The sequence below is a fragment of the Cygnus atratus genome, chromosome 21 (assembly GCF_013377495.2).
Source record: "Cygnus atratus isolate AKBS03 ecotype Queensland, Australia chromosome 21, CAtr_DNAZoo_HiC_assembly, whole genome shotgun sequence".
Lineage (NCBI taxonomy): Eukaryota > Metazoa > Chordata > Aves > Anseriformes > Anatidae > Cygnus > Cygnus atratus.
The window spans coordinates 6,782,627-6,799,579 of record NC_066382.1 but is presented as its reverse complement, the minus strand read 5'-3'; the positions used below and the strand labels follow the sequence as shown (position 1 = coordinate 6,799,579).

At 51.8% G+C, this 16,953-nt stretch overlaps 1 protein-coding gene across 4 annotated transcripts in view; it reads right to left on the bottom strand.

The window, feature by feature from the left end:
- EPHB2 (EPH receptor B2) overlaps positions 1–16,953 on the bottom strand; it is a 126,923-nt gene that overhangs the window by 101,717 nt on the left and 8,253 nt on the right. Inside the window, exons 1-2 of one of the 4 annotated variants that reach the window (XM_050714895.1) lie at positions 11,796–11,810; positions 11,101–11,322 (exon numbers count right to left, since the gene is read on the bottom strand). The exons of 2 other annotated variants lie outside the window; for them this stretch is intronic. The gene's annotated coding sequence lies outside the window, so the exon portion shown is untranslated. Of the gene's footprint in view, positions 1–11,100; positions 11,323–11,795; positions 11,811–16,953 lie in introns of those variants that run through there. One more of the 4 variants, XM_035557584.2, reaches the window with a different exon arrangement.

Sequence of the window (16,953 nt, the reverse complement as noted above, 5' to 3'; positions counted from 1 at the left end):
ACAGCAATGTTTTACACTGCAGAGGAACAGGTGACAGGACAGCACCTAAACCACTCAGCCACCAGCAAACACGTGGCACCTTCAGCTTCTCTGAGATGGCACCTGGGACAGGGCAGAGTGCTCAGTGATGTGCTGGGGAGCACAGCACGGCTGTGCTCGCTACAAGGATGGTGCAGTCCTTGCAAACAGACACATAATGCCTGGGGGCATCTCCTGCTTTGGCTGTCCCCCTAAAAGAAATGCTGTCTCTGCTCCGCACAGAGCAGGGGAACATCGGGCCCTGGAAAACACAACACTGAATGCCCACAATTAAAACAACTTCGACCCCTTTTTGCTGCAGGGAGGTGGGGAGGGCTGAGTGAGGAGCACCCTGCCACACACTGACATCCCAATCCCTGGGGACAGAAGGGCCCCCACGCCAGCCCTGCGGGCCAGTGGCTGTCTGAGGCCAAGCCAGTCATCACAGATATGGCAGCGGGCGTCCAAGCGTGGCGGCAAGCAAACAAAGAACAGTTCCCGGCTCCATCGATCCGGAGGTCAGCTGGGTGAAGCACGAACATCTGGTTCGACACTGGCCAGCATGGGCCGAAGGACTTCCCCGCACTTACCTAGACAAGGATGAGCCTTTCAGAAGGAAGCATCCAATACTGCTTTTAAGGTTCCCAGGACAGAAAGCCCTCCCTGGCCTGCTTCGTGACAGGGCAGTGGATGTGGCTGGAGACCTGTGCCACCCGCCTCAGCCACCCAGGCACTGCTGGAGGTCCTGCACAGAGCCTGGCTGTGGGCGTCCGCTGAGAGGAACGAGGGCAGCAAGGCGCAGAACCGCAGGCAGTGCAGGTGCTCGTTTTGGGCCCCATCTGGAAACCCACAGACCACAGAAAGCACCACACTGTGTCCTGTGAGCTCCCTTTGGGCTGTCAAGTAGCTCTGCCCAGCCCCGGCCCATCAAGGAACAAAGCCACAGCACACAGGAGATGTCCCCCCTTGGCCTTCTGAGCTGTCACACAGCAGGGTAATCCTGATCGAAGGCTGTTAGCAGCTCTCTAGGTTTGCATCCAGCCATCTTTGTTTTTATTACTGAATCCCTGCAGTCTGAATCTGCTGTAGGGTACGTATTACCAGGGAAATGTTTCCTCCCTCTGACCCCACTCCCTGCTGTGCAGCACCCAACATGGTGGGGTGAGCAGAGCCAGCGCAGCATGCACCTCCATCAAACAGTTCCAGAGAAGTTTTAACAAAAGGAACAGGCTTTTGCTGCAGCTGAACATAGGCTTACACATTTCAAAGACAGAAAAAGGACTGGTCAGGCTATCTGCCTGGCTGTCCAGCCCAGCACATGCCTGAGGACACTGGAGACAGAGGGGTATTTGCCAGAGGGAAGAGCCATGGGGGTCAAAAACTGTTTATGAGAAATCAGTCACCTTTGATCTACAGATTACCAGCAATAGCGAATCGACTACATCCCTGGGTGAACTGCTGCACAGTTAATTAGGCACGTTATTAAAAACATGCTCCTCTACTCATCTGAATTAGTCCAGCTTCCAAGCCACAGAGTCCTGCCCTGCTAAATTACGCAGACCTTCACTATTAACAACTGTTCCTCCAGGCCGGGACCAGCAGACAAGGCAGAAGACACTCCTGAATCTGATGGATAAAGCAAATGATGGGCAGGCTTTCCACACCTTGAGTCATGACTGCAGGTATTTTGTTTTGATTTTGATTCTCTTTTGAACGCAAATACCAGAAACAGACCCAGCATCCAGGTCTAGCCTCCATTTCACAAAAAAAAAAAAGCATTCACTGATATGTCCTGCATTATCAAGCAAGTATCTGATCAGCTCTTTCAAACCAGGAAAACACTTTTCAGAAGTCCTTCCAGAGCCCAAGACATCCCAGTTAGCATCTCCTGCCCCACAGCCAAGGGCTGTACCTTCTGCTCCCAGACACACAGTGGGGCTTGGCCGGACTCAGACACACTTTTGTTCCCATGACGCACCAAACTGTTTTGGGTGTAACTAATCTATCCTCCCCAATCTTTACTACTCTTCCAACATTGGTACTTGCTGCAGACAGGTATCTCATTAGAAGTGCTGCCTAAAAAGTGCTGATGACCCACTTATGGTGTTTTCCTCTGACTAGCCAGCTTTAAGCCCCTTCAGCAAAAGCTGCACTAAGGCCTATAAAATCCTTTTTTGCTCGAATACCACGGGAACCTCCCCCCATACACATAATGCTGCTGAATTACACATAAATGGCTTGAAAACCCCATTTACCTCTGTAAAACTCTTAGGGTGACTCATCTGCCCCTCAGTTTGAAAGCACCACGTGCTGCCCACGTACTTTCCTCCACACTAAAGGACTATGCCGCACATCCCCATGATCTCTACATCGTTACTGCCAGCCTGAGCAAAAGGAGATGGGGTATGTCCTCATGGGTAGCTTTGTGCCCCACAATAATGAAAAGCAAGCCCTGTCGCTGTCCTTTTCCCTCAAACAGCACACTTTCCCTAGCAAAGCAGAATACTGACAGCCCCCATCAAAGGGCATCGCCCCCCACAGCATTTCAGAGCTGGCTGGTTTGCAGACATCCAGTGCTCACCCAGGGGCTGGGTCGTCCACTTGCCGCCCCCACAGCAAGACCCAGCCTCCTCACTGTTCAGCCTTGTTGCCAGCCAGCAAACCACCCCGCTCCCAAAACCTTTTATTAGAAACACGCAGGCACGAAATGATTCAAGAGGAATCCATTACACAGCATTTAGTACATACCATTTGTATTTCACAGCCAGCAATCCTTCCAATTTCACAGGGAAACGGCTATTAAAAAGCCACTGCAGCTGATGGGAAGGGGCCAGCGTGCCAGGTGGGAACAGGGATGGAGGGAGCATTTCTTCAGGACCCTTCAGGTCCGGCTGTGCCTGCTCGGCTAGGGCTTGGGCACATCCAGATGTCTCACCAAGACAGCCAGGAGCCCTCTCCTGGAGCATGGTGCTGCATCCTCCACTTGCAAGAAGCAAAACCTCCCTCTCCAGACTGTTCAAGCTGTTGCTGTGCAGGAGAAAACAGATCTGCTGTCTGCAAATAATTCACCCATATCTGACTCAGATGCTTTTTGAAGCTGTGGTATGATTGCAAATTATTCCTAAAAGGAAAGAGAAACTCTGAAACACAGTTGGTATTTAGTTCAGCACCACTCCTACAAAGTCTCATAGATGTCTGAAGACTTTTATAGTTTGTGCACAGCAGGAGTATTGTACCCTGCCTTACAGACAAAGCTACTCATGGGCTAGCTCCTCTCCCACCTCCTAGGTGCTTCATTTCTCAGGCACCCAGCATAGGGTCCCCGGGACCCTGAAGATCCATGGCAAAATGGGATTGTGTCCATTGGTGAATGCGTTTTATGTACCATCATCATGTGGGGCAGGGTAACGGGAGAAAATACGAAGACATGGTTTAAACCCCAAACCTGACTGTTCCTGGAAAGATACAATTTACTAAAGAACAGGGTGAAAGGAATGAAGGGAAAACAGTTTTCACCAATCCCCTGCTACACAAAAGGTATGTGATGTCATAAAATGAGAACAGTGACTAATGTCATCCCATAAAACGAGAACAGCAGGTGACACCAGCAGGAGCATCTTTGACCCTTGCGAGATCTTTTCAAAATATAAATTGTGACTTGGGAGGTGCAGGTTGGATATTAAAAGATTATTTAGGATATCGCTTCCTCAGGAGGGCAGTACAGACCTGAGGCAGGCCACCAGAGAGGTGGTGGATCTTCAGCACTAGAGGTTTTCAGGACTTGACTGGACAAATCCACAGGCATCCTGATCACTGTTTTGAATGGGGCAGGGGTCCCCAGTCAGGAAACTGGAAAAAAAAAACCCTGAAACCCTCAGGAACTGGGTTCACCACAGCTGGAAAACATTTCCTACTCTGATCAAAGACAGAGATGCCGTGTTTTACTGATGGCGTTGAAAAACTTTGGTCTCCTAGAAGGTAAGCAAATGTAGTTTCCAATCATTTCCCCAGAACGTCTCCCTACATAATGATGCAAGCCACTGTCTCATCCAGAGCCCAGTTTGCCACCCCAATGTCCTCTTATTCTGACAAGCTGAGCTACAATGCACAATTCTGAATTTTTGGCTGGAAATACGGTCTGGGAAACACTCTCCTATGTGATCAAGGCCTATCTCCACTTTAACCATCCAAGGATGTAGGAGCCACCCCATCCCACTGACAACACAGTCTTTTCTGCCTACTCCACAGCGGCCATCTGTTTAGTATTACAACTTAGTGGGGAAAAAAAAAAAATTGCTTTCTCTTTATTGTGTTGTGAAAGCAAAAATCCAGTAGATGCACAAAGTCAGTGAGGCATGAATAACGCGGGGTCTCCTGGCCTAACAACAAGCTCGTGGCTATGAGTGTGCGTCTCTGTGCCTTGGCATCTGTCTTGCAAATTCAGAGGCTTGCCCCACCTTTCAGCAGATGCCAAAGTTACTCATTTTCCTTAACCAGCAGCAATACATCAAGACAACTGAACTCTCACAGCCCAAAACCAACAGAGACTCTCCCTGGTGAGACACCACCAAATGTCTAGGCAGGACTCCTCATCTGAAAGCTGGTTTTGGCTGTTTTTGCTGATGGTCCTTCCTTCCCCATCTGCGAAATAGATTACCTCTCCTGGTCACAAAGGAGAGGTTGCCATTGCATGTCTTCTCGAATCCAGCCACCGGTGGTCTTTCTTCAGTCCCGAAGCATCCCATTCACTTCTAGTACTTCGCCTCTCCTGAGGCTGGGGGAGTCTCAGGCTCTCCTCTCCATGCTCCCAGATGCCCTGGGGAGAGGGGGGCTCTCAGTAGAGGTAGATGCCTCTGAGCTGAGATGTGGCAACCTCATCAAGCACCTACTCATCAAAGCCTAAGGCTGGCAGAGATGAAACATAAAAATCTGATCCCAGAACACCAGCTGCCAAACAACCTCTGCACAGAAACTCCTGCCTTATGTTTATTTAAGACACTTGTGTACCTAAAGGATGCATACCCCTGCATGCACGACACCAAGGGAGAACAAAAGGGTTGTAAAGCCAGTAGCCATGGCCCTGCAGGCCCTTGGCATTTTCTTCCAGCAGGAATCTGTCTAGGGCTTCTGAGGGGGAGGATCATGGCATAGAATCATTAAGGCTGGAAAAGATCTCCAAGATCATCTGGTCCAACCATCCCCCTACCACCAATGTCACCCACTAAACCATGACCCTAAGCACCACATCCAACCTTTCCTTGAACACGGCTGCCACCCGTGGGGGACCCAGGTTGGAGCAGGTTGCTCCTGACAGATGGACCCCATGGTATGGACCCCATATTGGAGGAGTTCTTGAAGAGCTGCTGCTGGTGGGAAGCCCCCACAGGCTCAGTTTGGGAAGGACGGCATCCCATGGGAGGGACCCCACATGGAGCAGGGGCAGGGAGGGACCGTGGAGGAGCAGCAGGTGATGAAATGTTAGGGACTGACCACAGCCCCTATTCCCCGTTCCCCTGCATTGCTCTGGGGGAGGAGGTGGAAGGGGCGGGAGGGATAAGGTGTTTTTATTTGCTTTTAGTTCTTACTGCTCTAGTCTGTTATCAATAGGCAATAAATTGTATTAAACTGCCTGTGCTGAGTCTGTTTTGCCCATGACAGTAATTGGAGTGATCTCTGTTGTTATCTCAACTCAGGAGCCCTTTTTATCATATTTTCTCCTCTTGTTCCTTTGAGGAGGGGTAGTGAGGGAGTTTAGCCAGCCATCAGTATGAAACCAGTACACATGCCAATCAGACAGAGCTAGGACCAGGACTAGCCTACACTGTAAATTCATCAGAGGGCAGTTAATCCAAAAAGGATGCCAGAGAAGACATCTCAATTTGCACTGGTTCAGCTGAGCCAACACTGCACCAGTATAAACCACAAACATGCTCAAGATTTTAAATGGGGCAACAACACACGATGGAAAGCCAACGTGCGATGGACATAGACCCAGCAACCCGGCTCTCGCCATCAGGTTTCTGCTTCTCACACTGCCTTGAAACTCCGCTGCCTTCAGTACCTGTCAATATCTGTCATCATTACACTATAGCATGCCCTGCGATCGGTGAGGACAGGCTTGTTACATAATTTTAATGCACAAAGTCCATTAAAGACCCCGAGGTCTACAATTTTGTACCTCATAATGAGGCAGAAAGAGAGCTGAATCACTGGACTGGAAGCAAGTAATTGCCCCAGCTCTGGGGATCACAGCCTGCACTGGGGAAAGGGAGGACAGGCCAAACCCAGAATTGGCCCGATGCTCCAAATGTATTAATTTACCAAATCTGAGAATATTTCCAGGCAGAGTCAACCAGTAGCAGGAACAAAAAAGCACAAATGAAAATCAGAGGGGTTTTCAAAGAAGAGCTTATACAACCTTTTCTATTTTTAAGGCTACAGTTTGACAATCCATGAAGAAAGCAACTTTAACCAAAACCAACCTAAGAGTAACAAAACTGGTGAAAACTGCACCTACAAAGGCGACATACAAAAAATGGAAGATTAAGCAGGCTACCCATATTTTATTGTGACTGGAATGAAATGAAGCAAGTTCATAAGGAAAACCTCTGGAAAACCTGTATCTGGCATGGCTGAATGAAGAAAAAGATGTGTTGTTTTTGTAAGAACAAAGGCAAAATGCCAAGTAAAAATTTCAGAATTTGTAGAAACAGAGAAGAAAAGTTGTTTGAAGAATGTTTAGTTCATTTTTCTACTCTTAGATGGGCTAATTCCCATGGCAGACAAGGTTACTCAGGGCCTTGTCCAGATGGGTGTTGAAAATGCCCATGGATGGAGATCCTGTCACCTTTCAGTGCTGCACCACCTTCAGGGTGTTTTGGTTTGGTTTGATTTGATTTTGCTCTACATGAAATCAGATCTTCCCTTGCTGCAGTTCTTTGTAAAGGTTTGTAAAAGATGTCCACAGTCCGTGTGTTTATTAGGAAAGTAGGATTTTATTTCCATAGGCCCCTGGAGGACAGGACTGCTTCCTCCTGTTAGCAGAAGGATTCCTTAGCTCATACATAACTAATGACCCAGGGACTGTTTGACTGTAATTCTCTCAAAAATCACGCAAACCATTTGCAAGCACCTAGAAAATAACTAAGCCTTTGGCCACAACCTGAATAAATGCATCAAGGCCACATGGTGACCAAACAACTCAGCTCGTTTCTGCACGGACAAGGTGCCTTGTGGAGCTATGAGAAGCCACTGCCATCGTTTATTTTCATTTCTGGGCATTTCTGATATGACACTTTCATAAACAAGCCCAAGGAACCATGGCTACATGAAATTCCTGTAAGACACCTCCACAATAGGTTGAAAAATCAAATTCTGGGACTAGCCATTAACATCAAATTGGAATAAAACCACAAGAAAGCTCCAAAGACTGGCTCTAGTACTAGCATGAATAACTGGGCAGTGGAGCAAACCCACACAGCTCCTTCCAGTCCCATGCTTCCAGACAGCATCCCTGTCTCCTCTGCCAAAGGGGGGAGAGATGAGCCCAGAAGCACTCTGCAAGGCAGGAGCAGACTTCTGAAAGATCTTGGCCACTTGCAACAGGAGGGTGAGGAAAAGATGGCGCTGACCATGAGCCCCACCAGTCAGTGGGGAACACAAGGCAGGAGATAACTTCCGACTGAGCTCATAATACTTCAGGGACTGGAACCGGGAGAGGGAGAACTTAAAAAAAAAAATAAAAATAAAAAAATCAAACACTATCACTTCACAGGGAAAGACTCAACAGGCTTCAAGAATCAGCAAGTAAGACTCTATGAGAAGATGCCCAGGAGAAGAAGAGTTAAGGAAAGCTGATAAGTCCTTAAAGACAATAATACAGAAGCATCTCAGTGCACAAGAAGGATCAAGTTTAGTAGATGCACTATGATTATAATGCAGTAAAACCATAGGCATTCAAGGTCTCGCTTAGCCTGAAATCACTTCTGGGAAAATAATGAAAATGCTGATGCAATTCAAATTATAAAGAATTAAAGAACAGGAGTATAATTAGCACCAGTCAACATACTTCTACGGGAAACACGTCTTGTCAAACAAATCTGATTTCATTCTTCACTGAGATTACAAGTTTGATTGGTGAGAGTAACCGTGCCCATGCAAGAGGCTCTCTGGCTACTGAAGGCAGAAGGCGTGACGGCAGCACAGCGAGGCAGAGCCAGCGCTGCCAGCGACAGGCGAGCTGTTGCCCGGGTGTACAAAGCAGCACTGCTCCGTATCGCCGAAAACACGCTAAAGGGATTAAGAGCTGATTAGCGGGCAGGTTTCAAGTAACAATTCCCAGCGCTGCCAGCCCCCACAGACCTCAGTGGGCTCGGCAGGAACCGGCCCCAGGTTCCTTTTCGCCTTACGCTCAGCTTGCTGGAGAGGGATGAAGGAAACCGACGCTGAAATATCTAATGGTCTCCCAGACCCGCAGAGCATCCTCAGGTAAAGGATGTGGGATTCACCTCACCTGGCATTAGCCATACAGAAAAATAACGCTTCGACTTTAGTGTAGTCGTTAATTTTCTACAGATAGTAACGACAGAGAGAGATGGGCCTCTGAAGACAAGCCAAAAGATCTACAATCGCCATCCTAGACCGGTGGGCTGAATTGCTCTCTGCAGGATACTGTGCGAGAGGTTCTTGCTAACAGCTTACTTTAGAAAACCCATTTTTGTTCTAGTGATCAAACCATCCTCTAAGGAAAGTTGGGGCAGGGCCGGGGCACAATCCTTGGTAATAATTCAAACTATGTTGGGAAAGGCCTTGGAAAGCCTGGGCTCCTCCAGCAAACACCCCTGAAGGGACTGCTGGCGTGGGTCAGCGGATGCAAGCACCAGCCAGGAAAAACTCCAGATGGCCCAAGTGACTCCGTGACAGTGAAGTGGGGGAACCCGGGAGCTCAGCGCCTCCCTGCACGCTTCCACCCCCTGCCCAGCTCTGGCACAGCGGGACAGAAGCTGTTCCCACCCGACAGACGTTTGCTGGGCATGAAACAACAGGATGGCCTGGGTCTTCATCCAGGCAGGCAGGTGTCCGCAACAGGACTGACGACACAGCCAGGGCCCTCGTTGGGAGCATAAGGGATTAGCCCTAAGTCCGGGTGTGCAAATGAGCACACTCCTCTTTAACACATTGGATTTATCTCTGGGGCTCTCCCCGTACAACTACCTGGAAAAGCGGACACAGAGCAGACCACAGCTGACAACCCAGTCTGTTTGTCAGCTGTAAGGGCAACACAGTACTCAGGAGATGCCCAGGATTTCACTCTTCCTTTCCATTGCTCTGAGAGGAGGAGTATGATCATGGTTTTAAAAAGGGATTTTCCTTTACAGGAAATTGAAGACGACTGTGCCATGCAGGAGCACCTATAAGGTCTCTGTCCCACAGCTGAGCTACCCCAAGACACAAATGAGGTGCGCACTGTCCTGGCAAAAGGATGTTGCAGCTGGGATGGGAACCACCCTCGGCACCACATGCATTCATCTGTCACCTTCCGGTGGCTCTGGAAGGGGTGAACAAGAATGCCCAATGCACTTTAAGAAAGTCTCACAAGTGCTATTAAACTGGGGGCTCTTCAATGGCAGGCGTCACATGTGGAGGTGACAGTGGCAGTGCACCTATGGCTAAAAAGAGACCACTCGGTGCCCAGCCTGAATTTTAGGGTTTTCAAGAGCTGTGGGGAACTTGCTCAAACTACAACAGAGACAAGACAGGTTGGAGGTGTTTTGGAAAATGGGAAAAGGAAATTCTCAGGCCCTCGCCCACCCCAAGGATAGGCAGCACTCCCCAGTGCCCCAGCAAATGGCAAATCCATCCCGAAAAATCCCTTAGCAATAGGGAGAGAGCAGCTGCTGCTGTCAGTGCCTTCTGGGCTTGTCACCACTGCCTCTTACCCCCTGCCTCCTCAGCCAGACCTACTGACATCCAACACCGCCTCTGCCAAGTCAGCCCAGTTGGGTTCCCCCACTAATGCAAGCAGAAAAGCCGTTCTTTGGGGGCTGCTTTAAAGCAGTGCCTCCTCCCCTCCGCCAAAAGACTTAGTCAAAGCAAATGCCAGACCCATTAAGAGCAAAGGACCTCACAGCCAACAGAGGAATTCTTGGGCTTGATGGACTGTTTATAGAGTCTTTTATAGGAAGGATGGGTAACCTAATCCCAACTACAACATTTTTTATGCTGCTCTATGAGGGTTCAGCTGTGATTAAACTGTTGGCACAGTCCCATGGCACATAAAACCATGGAGACCAGCAAGTCTCATCCCTGTCGGAGCCCTGCAAATGCAAGCAGCAAAACTATTCCAAGCATTAAAGCCCGCTGGGCCCTGCTGCCGTATCAGTGACACGGCTGCTCCTGCAAACCCTGCCGCAGGCCATCGCCACTCACACCTCCAACAGGCTTCATTATCCTCAGAGACCAAAATAAAAGCTACATGGCAGTCACCGTGCAGATCTCAAGCAGACGTTTACCCCTGCTGCAGCCCAGAGTCAATGGACGAGCACCCCCAAGGACTCCTTTTGGGTCCCAGAAGCTGAACACAGGAGGTGCAGCTGCTCTTGCAAAAATACGCACTCAGAAGTGTCCCAGGGTCTTCAGTGTCCTCTCCCAGCAGCAGTCCCAGGACCTCTGTCACCCTCCTAAGACACCAACTAAATCCAATAGCAAAACGTTCTGAAAGGTTAGAAAGCTGCCTTTTGGGCCAATCTCACATGAAGGTGAGGTGATCTGAGCTGTGTCCCCCTGCTGTCCTGCACAGGCTGCCCGCTGCTCAGGCTGTCACCCTGAGGGTGCCACCCAGAGCCTCTGCAGGGACAAACCAACCCCAAGATGCTCTGATTTGGCCGCCTGAGAAGGAAATAAAAATCAGAGGGGAGAGACTGGACAGGCAGGCACCTCCCGTTCAGCAGCAGAGTGCCCGGGCTCAGCACAGGGTACCAGTGAGTGATGCAGAAGCATTTCTGTACTAAGCTCTGCTTCTGTGCTAAGCTCAGCTTAGAAGGAAAGGGAAAAAGGGGTAGGAGCCCAGGGCAGACCTCTCACCTCACTCCCCTCTGCCATCACGCATTGTGCACAGTCTGAGCCTTCCACGCTCCTGTGGGTTCTTGGGGAGCAGGACTGCTTCACATCAGACAAGCAGGGTCTAACTCAGCACGGCTGGTGGATGGCATTTCAGAAAGCAGAACCTACAAGATCCAGCAGGCACTGCACCAGCATCTTCAGGCAATTTGAACACAACGTTTGTTTTGTTTTATTGTTATAGATCTGGAAGAGAACAAAGACTTTTTTTTTTTTTTGCTTTGTTGACTCATACATCAGTTTGGTTGCCCTCATGATACCCAGCTAAGGCTCCCTTGCATGACGTGGCATCTCTCTCAGGACCACCCGTTGCCCACCAGGTGGGCTCCCAAATCTCCTGCTGACCCATGGCCGTGGAAGGTGGCCTTTCAGAGTTCCAACTCCAGACCACACTGAGCACTAACGACTACCATCACGCTGATTTCCAATCCTTTTCCCGCATGACCATAACCAAATGAAAGACATGGTCACCTCAGAAACCCTGCCTCGAACATCCCCACCCGTAGCAGCCGAAAGAGGAACGTGTCCTTCAGTGTACAACCGGTCTCTTTATGTGGGATGGGACTTTGCCAGCAGTTTTATTTTAGCCCGGCACAAGCCTGCAGCACATTCCTATAGCCAAAGGGAGGAGGCTGGGGAGTGCTTTCCGATGCTATCACCTGATGCCATTAGCATCTGCGTGGCTTCTCCCTCCAGCAATGTACTAAGGCCGGACCCCCAGATATGCAGTGTGCAGAGAGATGGGAGCTCTGATGGAAATCCATCCGGTGCATCCTAGATGAAGATGAGAGATGACAAGGGACAACCTGTCAGCTGTGAAGCCCCACGCAGTGCTGGGGAGGATACAGCCCTGGCAGGAGCCTGCAGCTGGGTGCTGTCAGACGCGCTGGTCGAGGAGGCAGAGGCGTCCTCTGATGGGGAAAGACAGGAGGGGAAAGCCAGCTGCAGGAGGGAGAACCCTCAGACATCTGGGGCTGCCCACCGCTCCTGCACACCCCAAGCCAGACGTGGCCAAGGGAGACGAGGCACCACCCAGACACCCAGGAGAGCACAAGGGAGGGGACCAGGGAGCAGGCACACTGCTGGGGGACGGGATGGGGACAGGCCAGGCACACCGCTACGGCTCGATGATCCCTGCTGGCATGCCCAGGAGACCCGCGGCAGTGCCCAGCCCCTCTCAGCACCTCCAGCCACCAAGCAATAGAGGGCCCATGGATGACACACCCAGGGCTGACATCGGCAGGAGACCCAAGCCGCCAAGTAAATCCCCTTTTTTTCTTTTTTTCCTTGCATAGCCCACACACCAAGGACCTCCCAAACACATGGTAAAATGCCAGGTCAGCTTTCCAAGGGCTCAGCACCCACAGACAGGAGCTCAGGTCATATTTAGGCCAGCCAAATTACAGGGCAAGACTTCTACTTGAGGGTGACCTGCTTCACTTCCTCTGGCACAAAACAATACGGACAGTCCCTCAAAAAATCCTCAAAAGGACCTCTCTCCTTTTTTTGAGGGAGGTTTTGAGGACCTCCCTCCTCAAAAGCACCTCTCCCAAACCTATTGCAGCCCCTGGCAGCATCCCCCATACACCCCTTGCTTTCCAAGCGTGCAGCCCAAAATGCAAAGCCACCCACATGCCCCTGCCTCTTCTTATGCAGACACTGCCACAGAGACACAACGCAGCAGGGAGCGGCAAAGCAGCACCACGGGGCCAGGCCCAGAAAAGCTTTCCTTCACCTTCCCACCACTCTCAGCCCCACGGCTAAGCAGGGATGGGCTTCTGCAACACTGAGTGATGAAAGCAAACAGTGGGGATGAGCAATAAGGCGAAACTTTTGGCCCATGCCCATTTGCCCCCTGTGCACACACCCGGCACCCATGAGCCGCATCCCACCAGGACAGAGACAGCCACTTGCTCAGCCCCAGTGCTCAGCCCGGTGGAAGGAACCAGCTTGGACTCGCTCCCCAGCAAAGCTTTACTTGCACACAGCTGCACCTGGCCACAGGTTAAACCAGCAGAGCCCACAAGACCTTCCCAGCCACGCAAGAAGGAGCATCGGCAACCTCCCAGCACGGCGCAAAGGCTGCATCAGCCAGACCCAGGCACAGAGACCCAGACGACAAATGGGAGCAGCTGCCAGTAAATTCAGCGTTTCCAGAGGATCTGTGTTTATCAAAAGCTGTCGCTCTCCAGCCAGAACAGGTGTCAGTCACAGCAAAATCTCATGGCAGCTATTCAATCTGAAGGCACAGACTTTGACATCAGACCAAAAAAAAAAAAAACAAAAAAGCATCGTTAGCAACTTCTCTGCCAGGCAGGCGCTCCCCTCTGCTTTCCATCTCTTCTACAGCCTTGGTGAAAGAAAGGTGAGGAGCCAGGAGGAGGAGAAAAAGGGATGCTCAGAGCAGATCTGGCCACCACTGCCATATCACTGACTGTCACCTACATGCCCCTGGACGGCTCCATCACACACACGAGCTGGCCTTGTCCCACCCACAGACTTGCTAGCTGCTGCTGCCTGGAGATTGACGCTGAGAGCGACACAGAGCAGACCCTGCACTGCCCATTCAGCACTTCCCACTAGCCAGACACTAACCCCTACTAATGCTGCCAACATCCTAATTAGCACCTTTCCTGTGCCCACCCTGCTCCCGGCTGCTCTGCGTCTGTCCGAGGACACGGTGCAGGACTCTCTTTGAGGTTCTGTGAAGGTACAGCAGACAGGCACAGCAAGTCTTTGAGGTGCTGGGCTCCGCTTCCCCTTCAGAGCAGCTGGCACAGCCTGCTCCTGCAACCCACACCAGTGCCCCTGCTGCTCTGCTATGTGTCTGCTGTCAAGGGATTTCCACACGGCATCAAGCACACTTCTGTGTTTATCCTTTCCAAGCCTCCAAAGCGGTGCTAACATGTGCCAAGGACAGGAAAAGCCCAGGAGGGTCCTAGTTACACTGGGGCTATCTAAGCACCCCACGAGTTAGGGAAGAGGTGTGAGGCTTTGTCCCAGCGTCTGCAAGGACTGGGCGACTCCAAGCTTTGCCTGTCCTGCCACACTGCTCAGCCTGGCTGGAAACTGCCCCTTGGACTGATGGTGGGGCTGCTCTGCTCTGCCTGCCTGCCCTGAGCTGCCCCCTCGCTGCCACAGCACCACACCTCATGCCAGGAGCACACACCCCGAGGCCAGCCCGACTTCCAGAGAGATTACTTGCCACCCTCTGCTCCCCTTCCACAAGTAAAAAATAAAAATAAAAAAAATCACCAGCTTGCTTTTCCTCCTGGAGCTGAGCAAGCCACGTGTCTGCCCACACTCAGCATGCAGGTGCTATCTTGGTGTGCACGCATGCAGCTCGCAGGCTGGGCCGTGCATACAAAGGCTGGAAACAGGCACAAAAGTAGTGCTCAGCCACCTGCATTCTGCAGAGGCGAGCGCACAGCTCACAGGGCGCTCCACAAGCAACCTCGGAGACAGCAGGATCCTGCAGGAGAGACACGCCGCAGGAAATGCTTTCCCCAAAGCTGGCATACCACAATTAACTCTCTGCAGCCTGGCCAGCCCCCTCTCTCTGCAGGCAGCGTGCTCCAGCCAGCTCGTACACCTTGTTTTATTTCATCCGCGCTGCCCCCAGTTCACGCATTTCTCCTGCTTGCTTTGTCCCCTGATACCAGATAGGCTTAAAAGCAAAACAAGGCAAAGATTTATTAAGTGAGGCTCATGGTAAAGGTTTCCGAGTTACAGTTGTGGAGCCTGGAAACAGGATTACAAGCAAAGCAAATCATAAAATGCGACTATAACCTCTACACAACGAGATGTGACCCCTCACGTGTTCCAGCCTATCTCACACCCAACCATGTGGTGTGCACAGGCCGGCCAGCCAACTTGCAGGCTCACACCACCGCACAAACCTCTCACGTGTGCACTGGGGCTTCTCTTCATGCCTCTTGCTTCAAGCACCCCTCCACTGCAACCATCTCGTGTAGGTGGCCCAGTCCTGACCTGTGGGAGGTTGTGACTTTCTACCATGCTTGCTGCCCTGTGCACCAAAATGCAAACCAGAATTTGTCAATCGAGAGCACTCCTAGATCATATTCAAGATTATAAACAACTTCTTTGGATCCATCCTCTGAATAGACAGCAGATATGGGATGATGGTGTCATCCCCAGGCATGTCTCTTGGATCAAGACATCTGTCTCGGTTGGACTGGTGATTCACATCACCCTCACCCAACACAGCCCACCACAGAACTCAAACACTGAACACAAACACCAGGGACTTTTCACTAGCATACCCAAAAAAAGTTGCTGCAGCATGTACGCCTGGAGGGAGCAGGTAAGAGTAGATCCAGGTAGATATGGGCCTGGATGCATGAGTCTTAGACAAAACAAAGCACAAATCTGGAGGCATCTGAACAGGCCATTCCTGCCTAGTTTGTCCTCAGAGACATCACGCTCAACACTCTAGTCTCAACAAGCAACCCGAACCCAAAAGGACTTCAGTTCTGTGGCCACCCCGTGCAAATGAGTGGCCTCCTAAGAGGCTCAAAAAGGCAGAGGGAGAGCAGATACACAAAAGCAGGATCTTCTCTGCAGACCAAAGACCACCCAGCTTCAAGGCAGAGTGCTACAATCAGTCTTCCCTTGCCCCAGGAGACTCTGGGATAAGAAGAACATGCACTGCTACACGTTGATACACATGAGGCTTCCCATCCACAGCAGGCCTCCTATAACCCTCATGCATCAGTGCTGTGGAGAAAGGAGATGTCTTCTCTCTCCTGCATCCCTCTGCTGAAGTTGTTCAAACTCACAGAGCGTCTGGACAAGCGATTCAAAGAGTCCAGCCCCTGTTCAAGCCTCCTCGCCCCCCTTTCCCCCCAGCTCTTCCCCTCCTCTCTCTCACTGCATGCAGCAGCACCATGAGCAGGGGAGCGCTGCAGGAGCCCCCCAGTTGGGGTCTCTGCAAGCCACAGCGAGGATGTGCAGCCCAAGAGGTGAGTTCCTGTCCTGCCCAAGCTGAGCCCAGTCCTGGGTTATTGCTGCAAAGCCTCCTGTCTCATGGCAGCCGCCTGGTGCTGGGGTGGCACCTCACACGGACTGGGGCTCGTTTCAGGCTGCAGGCAGGAAGCCGCTCAGCATGGGGTAACCCTGAAGGTGCCCTGGGACACGGTTTCTCCTGAAGGCCGGGTACCCTGCGACCCTCAAAGCCTGGGTGGGAGCAGAGGGAAGCCAAGCCATTCACGGCCTGCCTGCCAGCTGCCCCCTCCCCTCCCACCCCACAGCCTCGGCAGCCAGCCACAAGCGGGCCCAGGAGCCTGGCCGCTGAGCCCATTGTTCCCTTTGTCTGGCCTTGGGAGCACGAGCCACGCGGGCTCGAGGCATCCCCTCCACCTCGGGCACGTTCGCACGCCCGGCCGCCCTCATCACCCCTGGGGCCAGGCCCTGACACTGCCAGGGGGCTCCCACAAGCATGGCCCCCACAGAGGGGTTCTGTGGACGGGAGCAGCCGTACTGTGGCCTGGCTCCTCCCGCAGCAGGGAGCCCGGCCCCACCATCGGGCTCTCCCCCTCCTCCGGCAGCTGGCCTAAACCCAGCCTGCGCTCCCCAGCAGGCCCCAGCCAGAGGTTAACGCCTCCCATCCTCACGGCCCCAACGGCCCTAGTAGGGTGTGAGCATCCCCAGGCATCCTCACCCTCTGAAACGCCGAGCTGGGCAAAGGTGAGCGCTAACGGCTGCTTGCCGGAGGACCTTGGCCTTGCCCATGCACTCTGCTGAAATTAACGGCTTCGGTGGCACGCCCTGGGCTGGTCTCGGGACTGGCAGGTGGCA